This window comes from Emydura macquarii, unplaced genomic scaffold (genome assembly GCF_026122565.2).
Source record: "Emydura macquarii macquarii isolate MOO-44397 ecotype Brisbane River unplaced genomic scaffold, CSIRO-AGI_Emac_v2 contig_2767, whole genome shotgun sequence".
NCBI lineage: Eukaryota > Metazoa > Chordata > Testudines > Chelidae > Emydura > Emydura macquarii.
Genome location: NW_027132904.1, coordinates 1 through 26,634, shown reverse-complemented (window position 1 = coordinate 26,634; position 26,634 = coordinate 1). Strand labels below are relative to the sequence as shown.

The window sequence follows — 26,634 nt, the reverse complement described above, 5'->3', positions numbered from 1 at the left end:
TTCCCATCAAAATGCCTCATTTTCAGAAATTGATTTTTTGTGTGAAATTAATTTGTTTCTTTTGGTAGCCTTTTTTGAAATGTTGAAAGGAAATTATTGTTAAAAAATTGCATCTCGTGTCTGTCATGTCTGCATTTACAGCGTTTGTTCTTCCACGGTGGGTCTTCCTCTTCTTTCAGTTGCGCCATCATTGTCATTTTCAGCCAGCGCTCAACTCTGCCCATCATCTGTGTCATACTGGCAACTGTGTCAAACTCACCAGCGATCACTTTAAATCCTGAGCGGTTTCCTGGTTCTGTGGGAAACTCTGTAGGGAAACATGCACAGTCGAAATCAGTCTGTAGAAAGCCAGCCACGGTGGGGTGACTGATGTCTCTCTGCCAATGGGAGCAGCCTGCTTCAGCTCTCTGTGTTCTGGCAGTCTTGTGTGCGTTCTGGATTCTCAGAAATAAAGTCATGTTATATTGCAGCCTTCCAGCAACAGTCTTTGATATTTTTATATAAGGTACCTTGAATGCTACATTTAGACATTGTTCAAAACCAAACGGTGAAATCCAGGTCCAATGACACCCATAGCAAAATGCCTACTGACTTTAGTGAGTCAGGATTTCCTCCCAAGATCTTTTTCATGTTCACACATTCATAGCTTCCCGGTCTGGAAGGGGCTCTTGTGATCATGCACTCTGACCCCCTGTATCACACGGGTCAGAGAACATTTCTGAATTAATTCCTCGTTGAACTACACAGATCTTTGAAGGAAAATATCCCATCTTAAATTAAAAACTGGCAATGATGTAAAATCTACCATGACGTTTGGGAAGCTGTTCCAAAGATTAATTCCCCACACTGTTGAAAATTTTCAACTTCTTCACAAAAAAGCCATGAGCATGATTAAAGAACTAGAAAATATGTCTTATAGTGAGACACAGTCTATTTAGTTTAACAAAAAGAAAATTAATGGGTGACTTAATCACAGTCAATAAGTATCTACATGTGGAACAAACATTTAACAACAGGACTCTTCAATCTAGCAAAGGAAGGTCTAACACAATCCAACAGCTGGAAGTTGAAGCTAGACAAATTGAAACTGGAAATAAGGCATCAATTTTTAATGGTGAGAGCAATTAACCATTGGAACAATTTACAAATGGGTGTAGTGGATCCTTTATTACTGGTTATTTTTAAAGCAGTTTTGGATGCTTTTCTAAAAGCTCTGCTCTAGGGATTCATTTGGAGGAGCTCTATGGACCATGTTATGGAACAGGTCAGATGAGATGACACCATCTGGCCTTGCAAGCTGTGAATCCATGATTTTATGTAGCATCAACTTCCAGCCAATGGATCATTTTTTACCTTTGTCTGCTAGATCAAAGTGCCCAGTATCAAATATTTGTTCCCCTGTAGGTATTTACAGATTGGCATCAAGTCATTCCTTCCCCTTCTCTTTGATAAACGGAACAGACTGAGCTGCTGAAGTCTCTCTCTCAAGCCTGGTTTCCAATTAATTTTCATTCCCGTGGCTCCTCTCTGAACCCTCTCCAACTCATCAACATCTTTCTTAAATGGCTGGCACCTGAGCCAGACACAGGATCCCAGCAATTGTCGCACCAGGGCCAAATCGGGAGGAAAAATTACCTTTCTACTCTGACTGGACATTCCCCTGCTGATGCATTCCAGGATGGCCTTCGTCCTTTTGGCCCTGGGAACTCACATTGAGCTGAGAAGTGTCCCCAGGCGCTGCCTGGTCTGAGGCCTCCAGGCAAATGATGAGAGGCGAAGACAGGTAAGAGAGCAGGATGTGGTTTGTGTGGTCTCTAGCATAGAGCAAAAGTTTACTTATTGTTGGATGGCCTGTGACATTGCTGGGGCCCCTGCAGCAAAGGCAGGGCAGAGAATCATAGAAGCATAGATGAGTATCTTTGGAAGGGAGCTCAGTAGATCAATCATCCCAGCCAGGGCTTTGTCAAGCTGGGACTTAAACCTCATATGTCTGACTCCCAGTGGGGCTCTGGTCTCTCTCTCCAACCAGGGGGGCGAAGTCCCAGCTGGTGTCTCTGCTCGTAGGACCTCGCCCGGTGGAGTTGTCTGGATGTGGTTGCGTCTCAGCTCCTGCTGTCCACAGGGGGACCTGCTTGCCTGTCCCAGATGCGGGTAGCCCATTGCAAACACCTCACTAGGGCCCAATGGGGGGAGCTTGTGGTTCGCATGACATCTGCTTGCAGTAGTGCGTGCCAGAGGCCTTCCTGGCTTTGCAGACGTCATCGGACCCAGCCACATCCTTTGATTCCCCCTTCGCCCCGCTGTTCCCCACCTCTCCAGATACACCCCCAGAAGAACGACTTCCTGCTCCGGGCTGAGCAGACTGGGCGAGCTGTTGGCGTTGTGTCTGGGACGTGGGATGCTGCATCCTCCCAAGATACGGGTAAGGAAATGAGGCAAACTCTCCAGCTTCCCCTGGATCTTTTTCTCTGTCTCCCCCCCCCCAACCACTGTTACCTGAATCTTGCCCCTTTCTACTGCCCCATTCGCTCCCTTCATCCACTCAGGATAGAGCCGGTTGAAATTATTTGTGGGTCTTTTTGTCAGATGTCTCTCCAATTTTTGGGTTCAATTGTCAAATATTTGTTTGTGTTTACATTAATTCAATCATCAATCACCAAACCTCTCTGCTTTTATTAGGTGTATCACAGTCACAGCTAGAGACCCCCTGACCAGAGACCCAAAAGGAGAAACAGGCCAAGCCACAACAAACTCTAAATAGACAAATGTTTAGAGGGGAAATTGAGGCATGGGCAAATGATGTGACTTGTCCAAGTTCCCCAGCAGTTAAGTGGAAGAATCTGGGATAAAACTCAGGAGTCCTGACTCCCAGTCTAGCCACTAAAATTGATTCGTGTAATGTCCGTATTTAAAAAAAAAACTTTTGGCTTGTTACTGTTCTCTTTGTCATCGGGTGCTTTATCTGGTGGCTTTTTCGTCGCCATCGTTTCAATCTTACTTTTCTTCTCCTTGGGAACCGCTCTCCTTCACTGGAGGTTTTCAGAGGGGGTGTTTTCAGTGGGGATTTTGACTGCTCCACTAACTCACCCTCCAAAATTGCCCAAACCATACAAAAACTTCACTTCAAAATGAGAGGGTGGGAGAAGAAGCACTTTAAAAAAAGTTATTGTTTAAAAAAAAAAAAAAAAGCAGGTAAATCATCATTAATTAATTAACTTTTTTTTTATACATAGACCGGAACAATCAGCTCTTTTGTGAAGCTAACAAGAAGAAGATTATTTGGGAATTTTGGTGAGGATCCGGGGGTTTCTTTCATATTTCTGTCTCTGCATTTTGGACCCCCTCCAATGTCCAACTCCCCTTGTCTAGAAATCAAACATTTCAGCGAGAAGCAAATGTGGTTTTTTTAAAAAAATATTTGGTTTAGTCGAACAAAATGATATTATGTAAAAAGAAAAAACATTGGAACAGAGTCTAGACATAAGAAATCCAGCTCGGCTAGTTGATCCTTCCTTTCCCGTCTAACCTTTGGTTCTGTGATTCCTTGATTCTAGGGTGTTCGAATCATTGGTGCCATTCGCCTACAAGAATCTGATCATATCTGAGTTCACCTCAGGATTTGGGGAGTTTATAAACTCTGCAGACCCTCATTGCATCATCTCTCTCTCTCTCTCTCTGTGTCCTTGTCCTCGCCTGGGGACCCTTTCATCACGCTTCCTTTCTTTCTTCACTACAACATCTGCGCTGCCGACACACAGACAGAGACCTGAGGAGCAGGGTGAACCTTGTAACTGCATCTCCTCTAAGAATGGAATTCTCAATCCTTTCCTGGTGCTGTGTGTCTTGGCCTTCCTCGCTGGGGTGTCATTGAACGGCTACATGCTCTTCATCACCGGCTTCCGTGTGGAGAGGATGGTTAGTGCCGTGTGGTTTCTGAACTGGGCATTGACTGATTTTATCTTCATTGTGTTCCTGCCCCTCAGATACACCTCAAAATTCATCCTTTACACAGAGTGGGTCAAGGGCTGAGGAGCACCGTCACCTCCCTCCACCTGTTCTCCAGCACCTTCCTCCTCATGGTTCTCAGCATCCATCGCTGCATCCTCGTGGAACGCCCTGTGTGTGCCCAGAACCACTGCACACCCCGCCTAGCTGTCTGGGTCATTCTGGGCATATGGGCCCTGTCTCTTGGGTTCGGCTTGCGATGCAGTGATCTCTTGGAATCCGTGCTGCCGCCTGCCTACATCAGCGATCATTTCGGGCTGGATGTAGAGAGGCTGAAGACCACTGCTGTGATCCAGTTGCTGGTCGGGTTTCTGATCCCATTAGCCTTGATCTTGATCCCGACCTTCTATATCCTTCTCGCTGCCAAGCTGAGAAGGAACAGGCTGAGCCAGTCCAACAAGCTGCTCAAGATCCTCCTTGGCTTGGTCCCAACCTTTCTCATCTGCAGGTTACCATATCATGTCTACTGCTTCCTACTGATCTCAGCTACATACCCTCCACCTCTCTGGATCATAGGAAGCACATTTGCTTCTGTCCTGCTGTATTTCAGAAGCAGCCTCAACCCCATCTTCTACCTCACCATGGAGGATGAGTTTCTGAGGTATCGCCAACATGCACGCAAGCCCCAAACCGCCGACAACTCGGGACCAGAGCCAGCTGAGTAGGGGAGGGATGGAATTGTCCATATTTGCATGGAGGAAGATGAAGAACTCTGTTTGCTGGAACCCATAGATTCCTCTTGACCCCAAAATGGTCTTTTTGCGTAAGTGAATATTATTGGCTTGTTCAGAGAAGCGCCACAAGAATGATGAAAGACTTAGAAAACCTGCTTTATAGTGATAGACGCAAGGAGCTCAGTCTATTCAGCTTAACAAAGAGACGGTTAAAAGGTGACTTGATCCTAGACTATAACCAAATACTTACATGGGAAACAGATGTTTCATAAGGAGCTCTTAAGTCGAGCAGAGGAAGGTCTAACCCAGTGATTCCCAATCTTTTTCGCTCAAGGGCCACAAATATAATTTTTAAAACCCTGAAGGGCCACCAGCCTCTGCCAGTAGCTCCAGCCCTCTCCCACTGCAGCCAGAGGAAATGAGATCAGCAAGGAGGATCTCCCATCCCCCTGGTGCAGCAGGGAAACTGGGTTCTTCGGCTGTGCAGCCAGGGGGAGACAGGAGATCAGTGGTCCCCTCCCTCTGGCTCCAGCTGCGACCCCAGAACTTCGGGACCCAGTTGAAGCAGTTTGAGGTGCTCCCTGCTACAGCTAAGGGGAGGGGAGCGCTGATCTCCTGTCCCCTTGGCCACAGAAAAGGGCCTGCACCAGCAACGCACTGCACCTTGGTACTTAGGAAACGGCTCACTTCTGCAGCCCGGGGAAGGGGAGCTGCAGGTCCCTTTGAAAGACCCACTTGTCTTTAAGCCACTTGCTTCTTGTCCTTTTGTTGTTTAAATCGCTCGTCCTCTTACTGTCACTGATAGAAATGGTTATAGAAATTGTCTTCATAGAAATTGTCTTTTAAGTAACTCGTGTTCTTATTGCTGTCAATAGAAAGACCTTTCCTTTAAAGTATTCATTCTTTAACATTGTAACTAAAGGAACGCTTTTAAATTGCTTGTTCTATAAGATTGTAACCAAAGTCTGACATGACTCCATAGTTTAAGTGAAACTCCATTTTGAATAAGTATACTCCATTTTGTATTAACTAGTCTAAATCTTGCTGAGACTTCGTTTAGGCATGTATAATTTCATTTAGATGTGTGAATGAGGCATAAGTGATGGAATCACGCTGTAGCACCAGCCTGTCCTGACGATCGGGTGGAGTACAAACACCAGTACTACCCTGATGGCTGAAGAAAGCAGATAGCAGCCTGAAAAAGCAAGAAGAATTGACGCTAGAAAAGAAATAAAGAACCATTACAAGATGAAAGTCACTTCTGTAACTGACTGATGATCCAGGGTCACACAGAACCCTGAGGCAGTGTGACACAGCAGGATCCATTGACTCACGTTAAAACTAACCCTATAAAAAGATGGGTGAGAATGGAAAGGTTTGGGTAACGTTGTGCTTAGCAACATTAAATAGCATCCGAGTGTGCCTGACAGAGATCCTGCTCTTCCTCATGCACGGCTTCCCTGGCCAGTTAGCCGCTGAGAGGTGCAAACACCAGCTATGAACTCAGGCTGCGATCAGAAGCTATAATGAGGACTGATAACTATACATGATCAGCTGCAGAACATTTGGGACGTGTGTGTGTCTGTGTGTGTTAGGTATTAGTTATTAATGCAATTGTGCTTTCTCATAATAAACGTGGCATATTGCCTTGTCCCCTGAAAAAGATCCTGTGTGTTTCTGTCAGCATAGCAGTGATGAGTTGAGCCTAGAGAAATTCAGACGGGAAACGAGTTGTAAATTTTAAATGGCAAGAGAAATTGACCATTGGAACAATTTCCCACGGTTTGTGGTGGATTCTCCATCACTGGCAATTTTCAAATCAAGCTTGGATGTTTTTCTAAAAGCTCTGCTCCAGGGATTGTTTTGGGGCAGTTCTCTGGTCTCTGTGATGCAGGAGGTCAGACAAGATGATCATTATGGTCCCTTCCAGATGTGGAATCTAGGAATCTAGCATTTTAAGGATACAGATTAGATTCTTGGGTTTGTTCATGTTTAGATCATTTGGGGGGGGGGGGAGAAGAGGGGGGAGGGTTGGTTCTTTATGGTCTGTCCTTTTCTGAGTCTGTGTGTCATTATTCTTGTCATTCCACCATCTTCGCTCACAGTGGAGCTCCAGCTCTTCTTCTTTCCTGCGTTTCTTGAAGATCAAAGTGTAGCATTTCCAAAAGGGTCCAAGTCCTATTTTTAAAAGTGTTTAGGCAGGTAGGAACCTCCCTGACAGTCAATGAGAGAGAGGCTTCTACGGGGGAGATTTGCAAAACCACCTCTGTGAGTTAAGTGCTTAACTCCTATTGACCTTCATGGAAATTTGGCACCTAACTCCCTTACACACTGTTAAAAATCTAGTCCTTCATCTTTATTGCCAAGCCTGAGCCTTCCTACCTCATAGACCACCTCCTAAAACATCACAAGATTGGTTTGAAAAGAAAGACATTTCAGTTCTTTATTACCTTTTGAATTTTTTGGACCATTGGGAATCACCTTTTCAAGCTTTTCTCTGAAACCACAAAGGTTAGAAATTTACCAAGAAAGAAAGAGCTGAAATTTCCACCTAAGCATCTGATTCTAGGATCTGGAGCTTGGAGGAAAATGACAGGCATGGTGAGAACACAACCAAATTGTAAGTGTCGGCGACACTACAAAACACCGCCGAAAATTTAAGAAAAGCAGAAATACCCAGATCTGTTTGGAAGCCAATGGAGAGGGGGTGTTTAAAATATCAAGGATTTTAAATAAAATGTGGGTGGCCTTTTAAACCAACATCTTAGTGAAAATTGATATTCCCCGACACAATTCATACATTTCGCCCTTTCCTACGTTGCTGGTCATTCTGCAGGGTCCAAACAATCCAGGAGCCAGACATGGTGCAGAGAGAAGATCATGTTGCTCACATCCAACGAAGTGAGAGATTCACGATCCACCTGGGCAAAGTCTCTCCGGATGTTCGAGGGGCAAGCAGGGTCAAAGAACGGCGGGACTCACCAACGAATCATAGAATATTAGAGTTGGAAGGGACCTCAGGAGGTCATCTAGTCCAACCCCCTGCTCAAAGCAGGACTAACCTCTGCTATATCATCCCAGCCAGGGCTTTGTCAAGCCTCAGCTTAAAAACCTCCCAAGGCAGCGTCACTCCCAAGGCAGCGTCACTTCAGGAGCGCAAGTGGCTTCTAGCGGTTCTCTAGGTGTGAATGGGCTGAATTTTTGTAATGATGCAAATGTGGCTCAGCTCCTGCTCTTGGCCTGTGGCTGCCCCGGATGTGGGAGACCATCTCTGCAGATGTGTCTCGGAGCCTTCCTCATGAGAGGCCCCAGAGTTTGTGCTTTGCACAGAGCTGGCCACCTCGAAGGCTTTGCAGACCCAGCTTTGTCTGCATCTCCCACACATATCTGGGGGGAGCTGCAGGTGGTGTGGGAGGGCCATCGCTTCTGAGACATTGTTTTCCCCTAGTACACATGTCAAAAAGAGAAAATAAAACCTCCAGCTTCAACGCTAGGGTGAATTTCACAACAGCCACCCAGGACATGTCTCTGCCCCCCAACCTTCTCCCCACAGCACCCACCTCAGATCCCTCTCTCCCCCTCAGCCTTCTCCATACAGGACCCACCTCAGATTCCACTCTGCCCCAAACCATCTCCCCATAATAACCACCTGATCCCTCCCTGCCCCACTGTTTTCCCTACAGCAGCCAACTCAGATCCTTCTCTGCTCCCCACCCCAATGGTGGCCAAAGTTACCAATAACTGGCTGGCCTTCTGCAGCAGACCCTACAAGATCATGGTGGCTGTGGTGATGGCCTTCTTCCTCCGCTGGTTCCCCTGCCACCTCGCCACCCTGCTAGCCATGGCAGCAAAGAGTGACATAGTGACACAGGCGCTCCATGACGTCAGGCTCCCCTTGGCCTACCTCAACAGTTGCCTCAACCCCACCCTGCCGGCCTTCATGGGCTGGGGCTGCAAGGACATGTTGCAGCTCTCCATGGTCTCAGATTTCCAGAGGGCGTTCAGCGAGGCTGAAGCCCAGACCGCCCTCCCCAGGAAGAAGCAGGACAACATTGGATCGGAGACAGAATTAGGCCCCCATTATGAACAAGTTACTGCCACCTCTCCCTTCCCAGAGCCAGGGATAGAACCCAGGAATCCTGGCACCCAGCCCCCCACTCTAACCACTAGAACTTGCTTCCCTTTTTGAACCAGGGAGAGAACCCAGGAGTCCTGGCTTCCAGCTCTCCTCTTCTCTTACCACTAGACCCCACTTTCCTCCCAGAGCTATCACCTAGGTTGGATGGAATCCTGTGTGATGCTGAAGTCTGTGGCCGGCAGGGTGGCTGTGGGGAGTAGATAATTAATGTCCAAGAGTCACCGGCAGGGGAAGTGGGAGGGAAAATATCCCCCTTTTTCCTGGTTGTCCTGGTGTAGGGGCCTCCTTTCGATCAGGGAAGGCCCTTCTTGGGGGCAGTGGTGCCTGACTCAGGGCCTGCCTCAACTCTGCTGGAGCTGTTGTCTGCAGGCCAGTTTCCTTCCAGCTCTGCTGCCCAAATGAGCTGTTTTTAAGTGCTCCACTGGATGGGGTGTTTGCTGCAGGTGTGTCGGGGCGATGCTGGCTGGGCCAAGAATGAGCCCTTACCCCCTGGTGTCTCAGAGGGGGAGGGATTTGTACATCCTATCAGAGATGCAAACAAGAACGGTCCCAGTTTTAAAGTTGATTCTGGTTTTTCTAAAAGAGAAGCCAACAAGGAAATAGAAGCAGAACCTGCTAATTTACACTTGTTCCCACGATTGAGGAAACTGAGCGCAGTGGGCTCAGAAGTTCAGGACTTCAGACCAGGAGCTTCCAATGCTGTTAAAAAATCCTGCATTTGACTTTTTCAGTGTTAAAATCTTCAGGACTGACTCCCAGTGCCCTGGCTCTAACCCACTAACCCCCCTCCCTGCCAGATCCAGGATAGATCCCACTGGATCCCTCCCCGGTCCAAAAGCTGGGGAAAGAACTCAGGAGTCCTGGCTCTCAACCCTTCTCCCACTCTCACCCGCTAGACCCCAATCCCCTACCACAGCTGGGGATAGAACCCAGGAGCCCTGAGGCCCAGCCCCCCTGATCTAACACAGTGAACTCCTTTAGGGGTCCCTGATGTGGCATCTGCTGCTCACACAGACCAGCGCTGCTTAGGACAGGATGCTGGTGTTGTGTGGTTTCCTCTGAAGGGAGTTAGGGGGGGCTCAGGGGAAGGGAAGGTACAGCTGTGGCTGGGCGTGAAAGCATCTGCAGAGCTTCTGAAATTTTCTGTGCTGTGCAGTCTCCAACTGGGGAACAGCTCATCTGGGCAGGAGGCAGATCTTCCTCGGTGACTGTGACTGTGGAACTCCTTGCCACAGGAACTAAGGAGCCTCCCCACCTCCTTCCCCAAAGGCAATGTTCACTGCTCCCTCCTGCCTTATCACATATAAAAACAGAGCAGCAGGGATATTTCAACCAGGGATGTCAAAATTAGTTTCATTCAAACTTCTAAACATAAAAAGTTTAAATGGTTAAACACTGGGGGGAAGGGGACAAGCCATGCTGGGCTCGGCTCTTCACTGCCAAGCGAGAGCTGCCCAACTCTTCCCATTCCCCGCTTCCCCCACACTGGGCTCCGTGCTTCCCTGCCAGCAAGAGCTGCCCAGCGGCCCCCCCACGACCCGGCCACTCTCCCCCACTGAGCTAAGAGCTCTCCTGCCACTTGAACAAGTAAAAAAAGAAAAACTAGGGGGGAATCATTCACTGCCCCCAGGTGCCCCTAATTGCCACCAGCCTCCTGCTTACCTCGTGGGAACGCTGCAACAGGCTCTGGGCCAGTTGGAGGGGGATTTATTCCTCCCAGCCATTTATTACTCAGCTTCTCAGCCCTGCATAGCTGGCCCTGGCCCTGAGGACTGGACAGCAGGTGGTGCCTGCCCCTGCCACACACTGAGTGATCCCATTCCAGGCCAGCCCTGCAGTGGCGTGGAAGGGAGGGAAGGGAAGGACCCAACCTCTGCACAGAGCAGGAGACTGGCCTGGTGGCATCTTGTCTTGTCTAGCTCGCCCGCCTCCACTTTGAAAAGTGATGATGGGAGCGGTCCCTGCTGACCCCCCACTTTCTCCCCCCCCCCTCCTGTTCTGGCAGTTGGCTCCAGTATCAGCGGAAGGAGGAGTCCCATAAAATCCCAGTCTCTTGTGATCCAGGAGCAGTGCATGTGAATGAAAGGTTAATTGTGAAAACACTTCGCACTTCTAAAGCACTTTCCATCTGATGACCTCGAAGCACCTCATCAAAAACAAGGAATTAAGCTACACAATGCTCCTGTGAGGCAGGCAAGTCATATCCCTGTTTTTTGGATGGAGAAACTGAGGCACAGGCTATATCCATTCCCCTTTTATAGCAATGGAAAGACTCCCTTTGAGATCAAGCCATAAATGACTGGTGGTCCAATGTCACACGGCATCTCTGTGATGGGGCCATTATAACCCCAAATCTTCACATTCCTAGCTCTGCTTTCAACACCAAGCCATGCTGCTTCACCCCTTACATTTTACTTTCCATTTCCCTTATCTGGAAAACAAAGGAGTGTCTTTGAAGGGACTCTTCATTGATTCCTGATCCGGCTGAGGGACTGAGGGGAGGCAGAACCCGTCTGGCACGCGCAGAGAAGCACTGCAGCAGCTACATCGACTCAGATTAGGGGCAGGAAGGTTTAGAGCAGCTCCCCTACCCTCCTTTAGGCTCCGCTCCACCCCACCAGCAAAAGCTGCCCAGCTGCTCTGGCTGGTGGGGAGCCAGACCAGCTGCTGATCCCCTCCCCGCTAGTTGAAACAGTAACGAGCTGTTTAAGAGATTTCAACAGCTGATTACCATTGAAACGGTTCAATGGTAACCTTTTACATCACTCATTTAAACCAAACCCTACCAAAGGAACCCAGGCCACTGCACACACGATACAAACTCCCAGGGAGACGAGGGGAGAGAGAATGAGCCACACAAGATACACCTTCATCATGTGGTTTCATGCATGACTGGATAGTACCCAGATACCAGGGTGATGGGCACAGGGCATGATCCTGCCTAGAACAGAATAGACCAGTCCCTGCCTGAGAGACCAAATGAGAGGGGAATTGGAAGGATGGAGCTGACTCTCATCACCCTCAACCCAGATAGCAACTGAGAATCAGAGGCCCCTGCACCATCAGAGCCAGACCCAGCTGCCTCTCCACCCCCACTGCCCTCCACCTGGTCCCACAGCTTCTTGCCCCAGGCAGCAACAGTCTAGTTGAGCTGCTGGCACCACATCAGAGATTGGATCTGTAATACTGAATGCCCCAGAGACCCGGATAAGAAATCGATGGTGTGGAGTGGGAAGTGTGGCAAAGCACAGAGTATATTCAACCTTGGAGGTGTGGGAACTTCCATACAACCAATCAGCAGTGATGCTGTGTGGACTGGTCCTGCCTCCCTAAAGCCCGAGTTGGCTGGGATGGGCAGAAAGGCTCTCTCCATTTTAGTACTGTTGGTAAAACAGAATTTTCCTTCTGTGTTTCAGAATGACTTTCCATTGCGAACTGGAACAAAGAGTCCAAATATCTAAATTGAAAACCATCCTGTAAAATTTAGCATTGGGAATGTCAGAAGGAAAAAGGTCACCAGAACTGCTACAGCAATGCATGTTCCCATGATGATATTAATGATGTTCATCTTTTGATTGTGTGTCCTGCCCTCCTTTATTTTTCAAGGACTGTATCATCTTCCTCCCTGGATTCTGTATGGAGAGGATGGTCAACGTCTTCTGTTTCCTCAATTTGGCCACGATCAACTTGATCACCTTTTACTGTCCTTCCAAGTTGCTTACCTGGCCATGGTTTCCCTCCACATGTTCCCCAGTGCCTTTCTCTTCACGGCCATCAATGCCACCCGATGTCTCTCTCTGGCCCATGCCATCACTCGCCCCAACTGCCTTCTCTGGTGGCCGGGGTATGTAGACCCTATCCCTTGGGGTTCATATTGTGACACTCAGAGCTGAGGTATTCAGAGATATTAGGTTCCAAGATGATGTTCTACCATGACACGCACCCCTCTGGTATTTTCAGTCACTGCTATGCTGGAGGAAAATCTCTTTATGGGTGAAGGGACAGTGACAACCACCGTGGCTACCCGATTCCTGGGCCAACTGGCTTTGATCACTACCAGCTGCCTTCTTGTAGCCCTCCAGCGAAGGCAGACCGGCTTACCCAAACCGGCAAGCGTGTCAAGATCCTCTGTGACTTTTTCCTCTGCCGGCTTCCATAGCATGGAACTGGAAGTGGTCAATATGGGAACAAACAGTCACTAGAAAAAAGGAACTGGAAGTGGAACTGGAACTGGAACTGGAAAAAAGGAACAGGAACTGGAAGTGATCAATATGGGAACAAATAGTCACTAGAAAAAAGCAGAATTTGACTCAGACACTAACACCCTCTGCATCCCTGCTTCCTCTGGTGAGAAGGGGCTGGGGCCTTGCCAGGATATGGTCATGTCCCAGCAGGGCCCTGCAGGCCTCCCTGAATGGCAGCTTCGGTCTCTTAGAACTCCAATGCTGATTCTGCTCAGCTAGAGGCGGTCAGGGCCCTGAGCTGAGCCTTGGGTGTGATAACGTGACATTCAGATCATAGCAGCAGGCACCCGACACCTCTGAGGCTTTGCAGAGGATGTGGGACCCAGCCCGCATCTGCACCTTCCCTTCCACTCAGCCCTGCACCCTTCCACCCTAGCGAAACCCACATCAGCACAGCTTCCTTTGCCCAGACAGAGGCCATCCGTGTGTGCTATCCTCCATGCTATCTCTTCCTCCTCCCCTACCCATTTTGAAGGGTAATCCTGCCCCTTCCTCATAGTCTGGACCAACACACCCTCCTCCCCCGTTGCATCTCTGCCCCTACTTCAATCTTTGGCTTTCTTTGGGAACCTCTAAGCCCTTGCAACGGTGGTTGATTAATTTCTTCCTGTCACTCAAGGCTTAGTTTCCCTCTGGCTCTGCATCAAGTGGGGACGTTTCCCCCTCTCTCTTGCTCACTCCCTGTCTTGGAGACTTCCATAACCATCCCTTGACTAAACAGATGCCAATTTTGATGTGTTAGGTTAGGTTAATTTCTCCACATATCGTGCAGAGTTGGTGAGCTCTGACAATCCTTCCGATTCCACCCTCTTGCTGCCAGGGTTATGGTATCTCCCCAGCTTGTCCACGATGCTTTGTCAGTGAACCTTTGCTGAGAAGAATCTAATTTTGAGTTGAGGCAGGATCCCAGGATCAGTGGATCTTGTAAACGCTGGAAACACTCCCTGCTCTGGACCCCTCTATGTGCCGGCATCTGTTAGCAACTGATAGTGTGGAGTGGAATGGGTAGTTAGGGACAGGGATTTTCAGCCTGGCAGAGGAGACATTATCTGTATCCATTTGCTAAGCATGAGCAGATGTGAAAATGGGTGAGGTCGGTTTCCTGTGAGGAGGTGGCACAGTCAGTAACTGGGGGTTTTCTCCAGGGAGAATTACAATTGCAGGGTAGAGGGGAGAACTGTTTTCATCTACCTTTTCTGCAGAAAATAATTACTTTTGATTATAAAACTTTAAAAAGACTGTGTGTATGTGTAGCAACTGAAAGCAGCACTCTGTGTGTGTGGGGGTGGGGTGTGGGGGGGGGGGAGATGTGTCCGCAGCTGAAAGCTGAACATTTCTGGTCAAAATATTTAAGCCAAAAACTGCAGAAAACAAACTAATAAAAAAGGTTGGCTGAAAACCGCAAAAAGCCAAAAATAATTTATATTTGGATGAAATTTGTTGATTTTCAATTTTCCCACTCAAAAATCATTCTTTTTTCACACTTTCTGACACTTCCCATGACAATTTTCCTTTCTTAAAACTCAGTTTCTTGCTGAAAAAATATGGTGTCCAACTCTAGTAATGACGCTTCCTTTCATACATCTGCTCTGCACCATGAAAGCACCTTACATAGTTTGCCTGCCCATAGAGACAAAAGTGTGCTTCTGCATTTAATGTCTCATAATTGCTTCATAACCCTTAAAGGAACCACTGAGATCATCTAGTCCAGTGGTTCTCAATCAGGTAGTATGTACCCCTGGGCTACGCAGAGATCTTCCAGTGTTACATCAACTCATCTAGATATTTGCCTAACTTTACAACAGCTACACAAAAAGCACTAACGCCATCAGTACAAACTATAATTTCTTACAGACATAATGAGAAAATCAGCAATTGTTCAGTAACAGCGCACTGTGACACTTTTGTATTTTTACGTCTGATTTTGGGAGCACGTAGTTTTTAAGGGAGGTGAAACTTGGGGTACGCAAGACAAATCAGACTCCTGAAAGGGGCACAGTCGTCTGGAAGGACTGAGAATCACTGATCTAGTCTGACCTCCTGTTTAATACAGGACAGAAAACTTCCCCCACATAATTCCTGTTTGAACGAGAGCAGATCTTTTAGTAAAATCATCCCACCTTGATTTTCAAAATCACCACTGATTTTTAGAATCCATCAGGACGCTTGGTACATTGCCCCATTGGTTAATTCCCTTCAGTGTTAAAAAATTGCACCTTATTTCCAGTTTGAAATTGTCTAGCTTTAAACTTCCAGCCACTAGAGGTCGTTTTTCTAGGTCGGAAGGTAGGTAAATACAGACTGGAATAAGCTCACTCCATAACCATCTCTTTGAAAGTACAACCTTATATTATGCCATAACGTTGTATTTGCACTCCCCTTTTCTGATTTTCTGTTGTTGGTTTTTTTTTGGTCAGTACAGTGTGGCCATAGTTCCAGAACTGATCACCAGTGTTTCATTTAAAACTTTTTGCACTGGAAAATACAATCTTGTCGAACTCAACTTGTTTCCCAAAAACCATTCAATTCCTACAGCATTTTTCAAGGATAAAATTCAAAGGTCTCTGTGGACGGGTCCCTGGAAGCAGGGAGCAGCGTCCGGGCTTCTCCCTGTGGGTCTTTCTCAGAGGGGGACCACCCCTCCCGGCTACCTCCCGCCAGGAGCAGTCTTGAGCCCTTTTCCCGGGCAAGCAATCTTTCGCCCGAACCTTAGGCAGGCTGACCAACAAGCAGTCTAGTGTTGGGCCTCAGGCAGGGCTGGCGAGGTGAGCAGACCGCTCTCTGGAGCGGTATGGAGGGTGAGGCTCTCTCAGGGCTGTTAGGGAAGGGGGGAGGGGGACGCAGGACCACCCGTCTCCACTGCGTCCCAGCCCAGGGCCTTTGCCGTGGCAAAAGGCGTTTGCCACGGGGTCAGCGAGGCTCCTGCCGCAACACACCACCCGGGTTGCCCCCGACTCAGCCACGAACTTCTGGCTGCCGCTGGGCTTCTTCCTCCCTAAAACCCCCGGTACCTGCCTCCTTCGGGTCGCTGGGGCGTGGTAGTCCTACGAGGCCCTCCTCATCCACAGGTGGCAGCTCTGGCAGCTCCATGGGTTCGTCCTCGGAGGGCAGCTCTTCCAGGTTCTCCGGCCCCCAGGACGCGGGCAGGGCTCGTAAGTTCTCAGGGTCCCAGGCTCTGTACTGCTCAGGCCAGCCCTCCTCCAGCTCCCAGGCTGCGGGTGTCTCAGGTGGGCCCTCCTTGGGCTCCCATGCAGCGGAGAACTCCAGTGGGCCCTCCGCCGTCTCCCAAGCTGGGGTTAAGACCGGCCGCTCCTGGTCGGCACGGCTCTCTGGCCTGTCCTTAGCTGGGAGACCAAGGGGAGAGGCGTCCTTCTGCCTCGGCCATCCTCTTCTGACTGGACTCGCAGGCCTGGGTTTTAAAGGCCTGGCTCCGCCCCCTGCTTCCGGTCAGGTAGTGTCCCTGGGGCTTTTAAAGGCCTGGACCCGCCCACCTGCTTCCGGTCACAGGTTTTCCTTTGGGGCTCTACCAGCCAGAGTGGGTCTGGCTCCCCCTCTGGGTCCTTCTCAAAGGGGGACCACCCCTCCCGGCTACAGTCTCAAACTGCAGTTTTCGTTTTTCCTGAAAGCGGAACTCATCTTGCTTCACGGTTTCGATTTTGGGGATTTCCTAAAAAAATGTTCCATTTCAATTCCTGTTTTTGTTTTTTTACTAAAAATGTTGATGGAAATATTTTATTCTAGCTGCAATAAAACACTTTCTCTTCCTTTCAAACTGCAATTTTCATTTGGTTTCTATTTCTAAAACTCCAAAGAACTTTGGGTTTTGACTTTCAGCTTCAGGATTCTTTGTGGCCACTAGAAAAGATGAAAAACAGAAAAAAGTCAGTGGAGAACAAATTGTTTTCGTTCCCCCAATACTTTCTCATGCTTTTCCAGCAGCCTCAATTGCTTTCTTTTTCTTTTGGCACTACCAGAGCTGCTGTGCTTAGACCTTCTCTGACCTGTGGAGCATCTATTAGTGCCGCTGCTCCACTGATGTCTGCATCCATCTTCATAATCCATTTCTGTCCAGTCTCTCTGTTATTATGACTTCACATTTGTTCCTTCTTTGTTTGATCAGTCCCAGAACTGCACGGCCTGCCTTTATCCCCAGGCCATGGCCAATGAAGAACCTGCCCGTCTTCACGGTGTAGCACCTTTGGATTTGATGCCGCTAGCTCTCATGGTGCTCTGCTCGCTGGGCTTCCTCTTCGGTGTGACAGGGAATGGATTGATCTTCTTCATCACCAGCTACTGGAAGAAGAAAACAGTCAAAGCCACGTGGCACATGAATATGGCCACTGCTGGATTTCTCTTTGCCATCTTCCTGCCCCTCCTGATGGCCCAGCTGGCCATGGGCTTCCACTGGTATTTGAGAAGTGTCCTTTGCAAGATAATCAACATTGTAGCCTCCATCAGCATCTTCTCCAGCAGCTTCCACCTCATGGCCATGAGAGCTGACAGCTGCATCTCCACTGTTTCTCCCGCGTGGGTCCAGAACCACCGTACCGTCCCTCTGGCCTCCCTGCTTACACTGGGCATCTGGATTCTGGCTGTCATGGCCAGCTGGCAGTCCTATGGAATCTGCTCAGACCAGAGCCTCTTGCTGAAAGAGAGGAGAAGACGCCAGCATCACTACCCGATTCCTGGTTGGGTTTCTGGTCCCATTAGTCTTGATCAGAATCTCTTTGGTCACCCAGGCTGCCAAACTAGGCGGGAACCAGGAGGTTTGGTCCAAGAAGCCACTCCAGACCCTTGTCGTGTTGTGCATCTTTTTCTTCCCCTCCTGGTTAACGTATCATGTCATCACCTTCCTGCCGACCTACCCCAAACTCATCTCCAAAGACCACAGAGTCCTTAAATAGTGGGATCATCTTTGCTCATGACTTGCTCTGTTTCAACAGCTACTTCTAACTCTTGTTCTTCCTTATCAAGCAACAGCATTTTGTCAGCTGCCGGAGACAGAGGCAGAAACGTCAAACCCCAGTCAATGTGGGATCAGAGCTGGTCGTGTTGGGGGGAAATAGATAGGGTACCATTTTCATAGAGGAGAATTATTTCAAAAGAGAGAAAGTTGATTTTGATTCCTTGGTGTTCTCTAGCCTGCATCATACAGGTCAGACTAGATGGTGACGATGGTCCCTGCTGAACTTGGAATCTATGGTTGTTTTGAACCAGTTTCCCCCTCAAGTTTCTGTTTCATGAAAATGCAGAAATTTCAAGATTTGGCTCCAATTTGGAATGCAAACATTTTTCAAAAATCTCGAACATTTGTGGCATGGCAAAAAAGTTTTCTGCCCAGCTCTGCTAACCCCTGCTCCCTCGCCCCACCAGTGCCAACAATAACGGTGGATCTGGGTTTGGATGTTGTAGGATGGAGGACACCACGTCCTTCCAGGACCACTGGGCTTTCTGTATGTGAACAGCATCTGGCGCCCGTTCTTCAGGAATCCCTACCTACTGTCACGGAGAAGTGGCTGGAGTCCAGGATGAGTGGAGAGTTCTCTTCGCAGTCCTTTTTGGTCTGGGATTCCTGCTTGGCATGACGGGCAACGGCCTGGTCATCTTCATCGCCAACTTCCAGATGATGAAGACAGTGGTTGCCGTTTGGTACCTCAACCTGGCTGTGGCCGATTTCATCTTCACCTTCTCCCTCTCCATGGAGGTGGCCTACACAGCACTGGGCTTACACTGGCCCTTTGGCCGGATACCAAATAAGATCCACAGTGCAGTGGCCTTACTCAACCTCTTCACCAGTGTCTTCCCCCTCACCATCATCAGTGCCGATTGCTGTATCTCCGTGTCCTGCCAGGTCTGGGCCCAGAACCACCGCTTGCCCTGGCTGGCTGTTAGAGTGGCTAGCTGGCGGCTCTGGCTCTCAGTATGCCATCTCATATTCCGGGACATCGGGAGCTCGCTGCTTGAGGGGGAACTCACCCCTTGCTCCAACAACTACATCCCAACAGGAAACATCCCTGGGGAGGAAGTGGCCATGTTGTGGGAGCACCGACACTGGGCCGTTGTGCTCACCTGCTTTGGAACCGGGTTCCTGGTGCCATTCGCCATCATCCTGCCCTGCTATGGGGTCATGGCGGCCAAATTGAGAGGAACCGGCCGGCCTTCTCCAGCAGATCCTACAAGATCATGGTGCCGTGGTGATGGCCTTCTTCCTCCACTGGTTCCCCTGCCACCTCGCCACCCTGCTAGCCATGGCGGCAAAGAGAGAGACTCCAGTGACACAGGCGCTCCATGACGTCAGGCTCCCCTTGGCCGATCTCAACCGTTCCCTCAACCCCACCCTGCCGGCCCTCATGGGCTGGGCTGCAAAGACACGCTGCAGCCTTCCAGAGGGCGTTCAGCGAGGCTGGGGCCCAGACCATCCTCCCAGCAAGAAGCAGGACAGTATTGGGTCGGAGGCAGAATTGCCCCCATTATGAACAAGCTACTGCCACCTCTCCCTTTCCACAGCTGGGGATAGAAACCAGCAATCCTGGCACCCAGCCCCACCCCTGCTTCCCTCCCAGAGCTACCACCTAGGTTGGATGGAATCCTGTGTGATGCTGTAGTCTGTGGCTGGCAGGGGGGCTGTGGGGAGGGGATTCTTAATGGCCAGGCCTCACCGGCGGGGGAAGGAGGAGGGAAGATATCCTCCCTTCTCCTGCTTGTCCCGGGGTTGGGGCCTCCCTTCTGTCAGGGAAGGCTCTTCTTGGGGGCAGTGGTGCCGGACTCAGGGCCTGCTTCAACCCTGTTGGAGCTGTGGGCTGCAGGCCAGTTTCCTTCCAGCCCTGCTGCCAAAATGAGCTGCTTTTAAGTGCTCCACCAGATGGCGCCTTTGCTGCAGGTGTGTCAGGGCGATGCTGGCCGGGCCCAGAGTGAGCCCTTAAATTTTGGTTTCTCAGAAGGAGTGTACAGCCTATCACAGATGCAAACAATAAATGTCTCAGTTTTAAAGTAGATTCAGGCTCTGGCTTTTCTAAAAGAGGAACCAGAAAGGAAACAGAAAAAGAATCTGACAAATTACATTTGGGTGAACGACTGAGGAGCCTGGTGGGGTCAGGAGTTCAGGACTTCAGAACAGGAGTCTCCGATGCTGTAAAAAAATCCTGCATTTGCCTGTTTAGGTGCTTAAATCTTTAGGACTGACTCCCAAATGTTGTGTCCAGCTCTGGTAATTACGCACCATGTAATTCTGCACCATGAAAGCACCTTACAAAGTTTGCCTGCCCACTGAGACAAAAGTGCGCTTCTGCATTTAAAGTCCCATGAGCGATTCACATGCCTGAAAGGAACCACTGAGATCATGTAGTCTAGTGGTTCTCAAGCAGGAGTACGTACCTCTGGGGCTACGCAGAGGTCTTTCAGTGGGTATATCAACTAATCTAGATATTTGCCTGGTTTTACAAGAGGCTACACAAAAAACATCAGCGAAGTCAGTACAAACTATAGTTTCACACAGAGAAACTGAAAGAGACAGAAATTGTTTAGTAACAGTGCACTGTGGCACTTCTGTATTTTTGAGTCTAATGTGTAAGCGAGTAGTTTTTAAGTGAAGTGAAACTTAGGTTACACAAGACAAATCAGACTCTTGAAAGGGGCACAGTCGTCTGGACAGAATGAGAACCATTCACCTAATCTGACACTCCTGTTTAACATGGGCCAGAGAACTTCCCCCAAATAATTCCTGTTTGAACTAGAGCAGATCTTTTAGAAAACACATCCCACTTGATTTAAAAATCACTATTGATGTAGAATCCATCACACCCCTCGGTACATTGCCCCATTGGTTAATTCCTTTCACTAGTAAAAAATTGCACCTTATTTCTAGTTTGAATTTGTCTAGCTTTAAACTTCCAGCCTTTAGACCTTGTTTTTTTAGGTAGCTAAGTGGGTACTTACAGACTGGAATAAACTCACCCTTAACCATCTCTTTGAATTGTTATCTTTTGCCATAACGTTGTATTTGCAATCTCTTTTTCTATTGTTGTCTACAGAGTGACTTTAGCTCGAGAACTGATCAACAGTTTTTGCCTGAATGTTTTCCATTGGACAATACAATCTTGTCAAAGTGTTTCTCAAAAATAATTCAATACCTACAGCATTTTTCCAGGATAAAATTCAAAGGGAAACTTTTTTTTTAATTTGGTCTCAAACTGCAGTGTTAATTTTTCTTGAAAGCAGAACTAATCTTGCTTCCTGTTTGGATTTTGGGGATTTCACAAAAAAATGTTCCACTTCAATGCCTTTTTTTGTTTTTTTACTAAAAACGTGGATGGAAAAATTCTAGCGGCAATGAAACATTTTCTCTTCATTTCAAATTGCAATTTTTATTTTGTTTCTGTTTTTAAAATGCCAAAGAGCTTTGACTTTTGACTTTCAGCTTCAGGATTCTTTGCGACCACCAGGAAAGATGAAAAGTAGAAAAAAGACAGAGGAGAAAAATCATTTTGGTTCCCCCACCAATTTTCTGACAGTCTCATTTGCTTTCTTTTTCCTTCAGCATTACAAGATCTGCTGTGCTGAGACCTCCTCTGACTTGTGGAGCATCTATTAGTGCCACAGCTCCGCTGATGTCTGCATCCATCTTCATGATCCACTTCTGTCCTGTCTCTCTCTCTCTGTTAAAAAGACTTCACATTTGTTCCTTCTTTGTTTACTCAGTCCCAGAACTCCACAGCTTGCACTTATCATCAGGCGACGGCCAACGAAGAAGCTGCCTGTCTTCCCGGCATACCACTTTTGGAGACAATGCATCTAGCTCTCATGGTGCTCTGTGCCCTGGTCTTCCTCCTTGGTGTGATGGGGATTGGATTAACCATCTTCATCACTGGCTGCCAGAAGAAGAAGGCAGTGAATGCCACATCTCACCAGAACATGGCCATTGCTGGATTTATCTTCATCATCTTCCTGAACCTTACGGCGGCCCAGCTGGCCATGGAATTTCACTGGTATTTGAGAAGCGCCCTATGCAAGATAACCAACACTGTAGCCTCCCTCAACATGTTCTCCAGCAACTTCCACCTCACAACCATGAGTGCTGATGGCTGCATCTCCACGGTTTTCTCGCGTGGGCCTAGAACCGCTGCACAATCTCTGTGGCCTCCTTGGTCACACTGTGTATCTGGATTCTGGCTGTCACGGCCAGTTGGTGCTACCATGGCCTCTGCTCTGATCAGCGCCTTTTGTTGAGAGAGAGCAGAGAAGCCGCCAACGTCACTACCAGTTCCTGGTTGGGTTTCTGGTCCCATTAGCCTTGATCCGTATCTGCTTGGTCACCCTGGCTGCCAAACTGGGCTGGAACCAGGTGACTTGGTCCAAGTAGCCCCTCCAGATCCTCCTTGTGTTGCAAATTATTTTCTTCCTCTGCTGGTTCCTGTATCATGTTGTCACCTTCCAGCAGACCTCACCCAAAGCATCATCTCCAGAGACCACAGAGTCCTTGGAAAGTGGGACCATCTTTGCTCACTTACTGCTCTTTTTTAAAAGCCGCTTCTGTGAGCCCTCCGCAGGGCAAACAAATCAGATGTAGTTTCCTTGTTCTTTTGTACAAGTGAGATAGAGGTAGAGAGAAACTTTTCCTTAACTAAGAGAGATCTGTAGCACTTTAAAGACTACCAAATTTAATTTTAGCAGGCATAAGCTTTCATGGGCTTCAGCCCACTTCTTGAGATGCAAGTGATAGAAATAATACAACAAATATAGGCAAATGAGAGTGCTATAAAACTCTTGTTGTTTTTGCTGTATACAGACTAACACGGCGACCCCTCTGGAACATTTCCTTAACTGTTATGCTAACGGTACAGTGCTGTTTAATGTGGTATAAGTGTGAAGTGAGCTCTTTCCTGAAACGTGTACTGTTGAACCTAAAAATATCTTGATAAATTCTCTGTGTGTGAGTGAGCAATGTATGTGCAGGGCATAAAAAGACACCAACCTAAACTGCTCTGACAACAGAAAGGGGAGTGAAGATACCAACTGCCACGCTAACCCTGAAGGCCGAAGAATACCTATCAACGACCCTAACGTACAAATTAATGACCCTAAAGTACAAAAGGATCCACCCTGGGAACAAACAAAGCACAGCAGTAAGAGACTGGTCCTGCTTTCAATTAGCTGGTGATTAACAACGACACTGAACCCAGAGGCAGCATGACCCAGCCAGGCCCAGAGACTTACACGAGAGCCAGCGGCAAGTATCAAAGATGGGTAAAAACATGGAAAATTTGGGTCTCGTTCTGCAATTGTCATCTTGGAGCAGTGGTTTCACGTCTGACAGAGGCCTGGCTCCCTCTTTGTGCCCAGTTTAGTTAGCCACTAGACTGGCTCAAGCGATGCATAATAGGCCTGGGAATTATATCACACCAGCTTGCAGAACTTGATGAAGGTGTGTGTGAATGTGACTGCTTTTTTCAGAGGGGCAGCCGTGTTAGTCTGTATACAGCAAAAATGAGAATCCTGTAGCACTTTAAAGACTAACAGATTTAATTTCTGCAGGCATAAGCGTTCGTGGGCTGCAGCACAAGACAAAGTGAGCTGCAGCCCACGAAAGCTTATGCCTGCAGAAATTAAATTTTTAGTCTTTAAAGTGCTACAGGACTCTTGCTGTTTTGACGGCTTTTTGATATACTTACATGTTCAATAAATATGGCATATTGTCTTCTCCCCCTGAATAAGATCTTGCTAGTCTTTTCTTTTACAAGTATAACACCAGCACAACCCCTTGTTCCACCTCATCAAGTGACAGAATTTTGTTGGCTGCTGGAGACAGAGGCGGAACTGTTGAACCCCAGTCAATGTGGGATGACGGCTGGTTGAGTTGGGGGAGAATGATTTTGAAAGGTTGAATGGTGATTTTAATTCCTTGGGGTCACATCATCGGTTACATGTGACAATAACTTCTGGTACAGGCCCACTTGTTTTTGTCAAAACGCCCCATTTTCAGAAATTGTTTTTTGTGTGAAATTAATTCTTTTGTTTTGGTAGCCTTTTTTGAAAATGTTCAAAGGATATTGTTAAAAAATTGCATCTCTCGTGTTTGCATTTTCAGCCAGCACTCAACTCTTCCCATCTTCTGTGTCATACTGAAAACGGTGTCAAACTATCCAACCATCATGTGAAATCCTGAGGGGTTTCCTGATTCTATGGGAAAGCTCTTCAGGGAAGCATCCACGATCACAGTCAGTCTGCTGAAAGCCAGTCATGGTGGGGAGACTGGTGTCTCTCTGCCAGTGGAAGCAGCCCGCTTCGGCTCTCTGTGTTTTGGCAGTCGTGTGTGGGTTCTGGATTCTCACAAATAAAGTCAGGTGATATTGCAGATTTCCCACAGCAGTCTTTGATATTTTTATCTAACATACCTTGAATGCAACAGTTACACATCGGTCAAAACCAGAAGGTGAAATTCAGCCCCATTGATGGCCATAGCAAAACACCCACTGTCTTTAGTGAGTCAAAATTTCCTCTGGAGATCCTTTTCTTGTTCACTTATTCTTAGCTTTCCGGGCCGGAAGGGACCATTGTGATCATGCAGCCAGACATGGTGTATCACACAGACCAGAGAACATTTCTGAAAGAATTCCTTGTTGAACTACAGAAGATCGTTGAGGACAAAAATCCCACCTTTTTTAAAAAACTGGCAATGATGGAAAATCTACCATGACCCTTGGGAAGTTGTTCTAATGATAGATTCCCCAGACTGTTAAAAATTTACAACTTCTTCAGAGAAGAGCCTTGAGCATGATTAAAGGAGTAGAAACTATGCTTTATAGCGAGACGCAATCTATTTACTTTAACAAAGAGAAGTTTAAGGGATGACATAATCACAGTCAATAAGTATCTACATGTGGAACAAATATTTAAAAACAGGCTCTTCAATTTAGCAGAGGAAGGTCTAACACAGTCCAATGGCTGGAAGTTGAATCTAGACAAATTGAGACTGGAAATAAGGTGTCATTTTTTAACGGTGAGAATAATTAACCATCGGAACAATTTACCAATGGGAGTGCTGGATCCTCTATCCTTTTTTTCTAAAAGCTCTGCTCTAGGGATTCGTTTGGGAAGCTCTGTGGACCATGTTGTGGAGGTCAGGTGAGATGATCACAATGGCACCTTCTGGTCTTGCAAGCTGTGAATCAGTGACTTTGTCTAGCCAGTGGATCATGTTAGACCTTTGCCTTCTAGATGAAAGGGCCCAGTATCAAATATTGGTTCCCCCGTGGGTATTTACAGATTGTCATCACCACACCCCTTCCCCTTTTCTGTGATCAGCTGAACAGGATGAGTTCCTGGAGTCTCTCTGTCAAGCCTGGTGTCCAGTCTGTTAACCGTGGCTCTTCTCTGAACCCTCTCCAACTCATCAATGTCCTTCTGAAATGGCTGGTACCAGAGACCGACACAGGATCCCAGCAATGGTCGCACCAGGGCCAAATCCAGAGGGAAAATCACCTCTCTGCTCCGACTGGACATTCCCCTGCTGATGCATCCCAGGATGGCCTTGGCCCTTTTGGCCCTGGGAACTCACATAGAGCTGAAAGGTGCCCCCAGGCGCTCCCTGGTCTGAGGCCTCCATGCAAATGATGAGAAGTGAGCGACCTGTGGTTCCTGTGGTCTCTAGCTGAAATGATGGTTTTCTTAGCATTGGCTGGCCTGTGATGTGGGTGGATCCCCAGCAGCAAAGGCAGGGCTGAGAATCTTAGAATCATAGATGATTAGGGGTGGAAGGGATCTCAGGAGGTATCTAGTCCAACCCCCTGCTCCAAGCAGGACCAACCCCAACTAAATCATCCCAGCCAGGGCTTTGCCAAGCTGGGCCTTAAATCTCACATGTCTGACTCCCAGCGGGGCTCTGGTCTCTCTCCCCAACCAAGAGAGCAAAGTCCCAGCTGGCATCTCTGCCCCTGGGACCTCACCTGGTGGAGTTGGCTGGACGTGGTTGCATCTCAGCTCGTGCTGTCTGCAGAGGCCCTGCTGACGGCCGAATGCAGACAACTTGCTAGGACTCAGAGGGGGAACTTGTGGTTTGTGTGACATCTGCTTGCAGCCATCCTGTGATCCTCCTCGCCCCTCCTCTCTGTTGTTCCCCATCCTTCCAGATACACCCCCAGAAGAACGGCTGTGACACTTCTGTATTTTTATGTCTGATTTTGGGAGCACGTAGTTTTTAAGTGAGGTGAAACTTGGGGTACTCAAGACAAATCAGACTCCTGAAAAGGGCACAGTCTTCTGGAAAGACGGAGAATCACTGATCTAGTCTGACCCCCTGTTTAACACAGAACAGAAAACTTCCCCCACATAATTCCTGTTTGAACGAGAGCAGATCTTTTAGTAAAATCATCCCACCTTGATTTTCATAATCGCTACTGATTTTTAGAATCCATCAGGACCCTTGGTATATTGCCCCATTGGTTAATTCCCTTCACTGTTAAAAATTGCACCTTATTTCCAGTTTGAAATTGTCTAGCTTTAAACTTCCAGCCACTAGAGGTCATTTTTCTAGGTAGGAAGGTAGGTAAATAGACTGGAATAAGCTCACTCCATAACA

General features: G+C 48.0%; 4 pseudogenes; all 4 read left to right on the top strand.

The window, feature by feature from the left end:
- The first annotated feature begins 1,766 nt into the window (after positions 1 to 1,766).
- Positions 1,767 to 4,670, top strand: LOC137165122 (formyl peptide receptor 2-like; annotated as a pseudogene).
- A 12,547-nt stretch (positions 4,671 to 17,217) lies between these two features.
- LOC137165129 (chemerin-like receptor 1) lies at positions 17,218 to 18,131 on the top strand (annotated as a pseudogene).
- Positions 18,132 to 18,235: 104 nt separating this feature from the next.
- Positions 18,236 to 19,537, top strand: LOC137165121 (chemerin-like receptor 1; annotated as a pseudogene).
- A 386-nt stretch (positions 19,538 to 19,923) lies between these two features.
- LOC137165127 (chemerin-like receptor 1) lies at positions 19,924 to 23,901 on the top strand (annotated as a pseudogene).
- Positions 23,902 to 26,634: the final 2,733 nt, after the last annotated feature.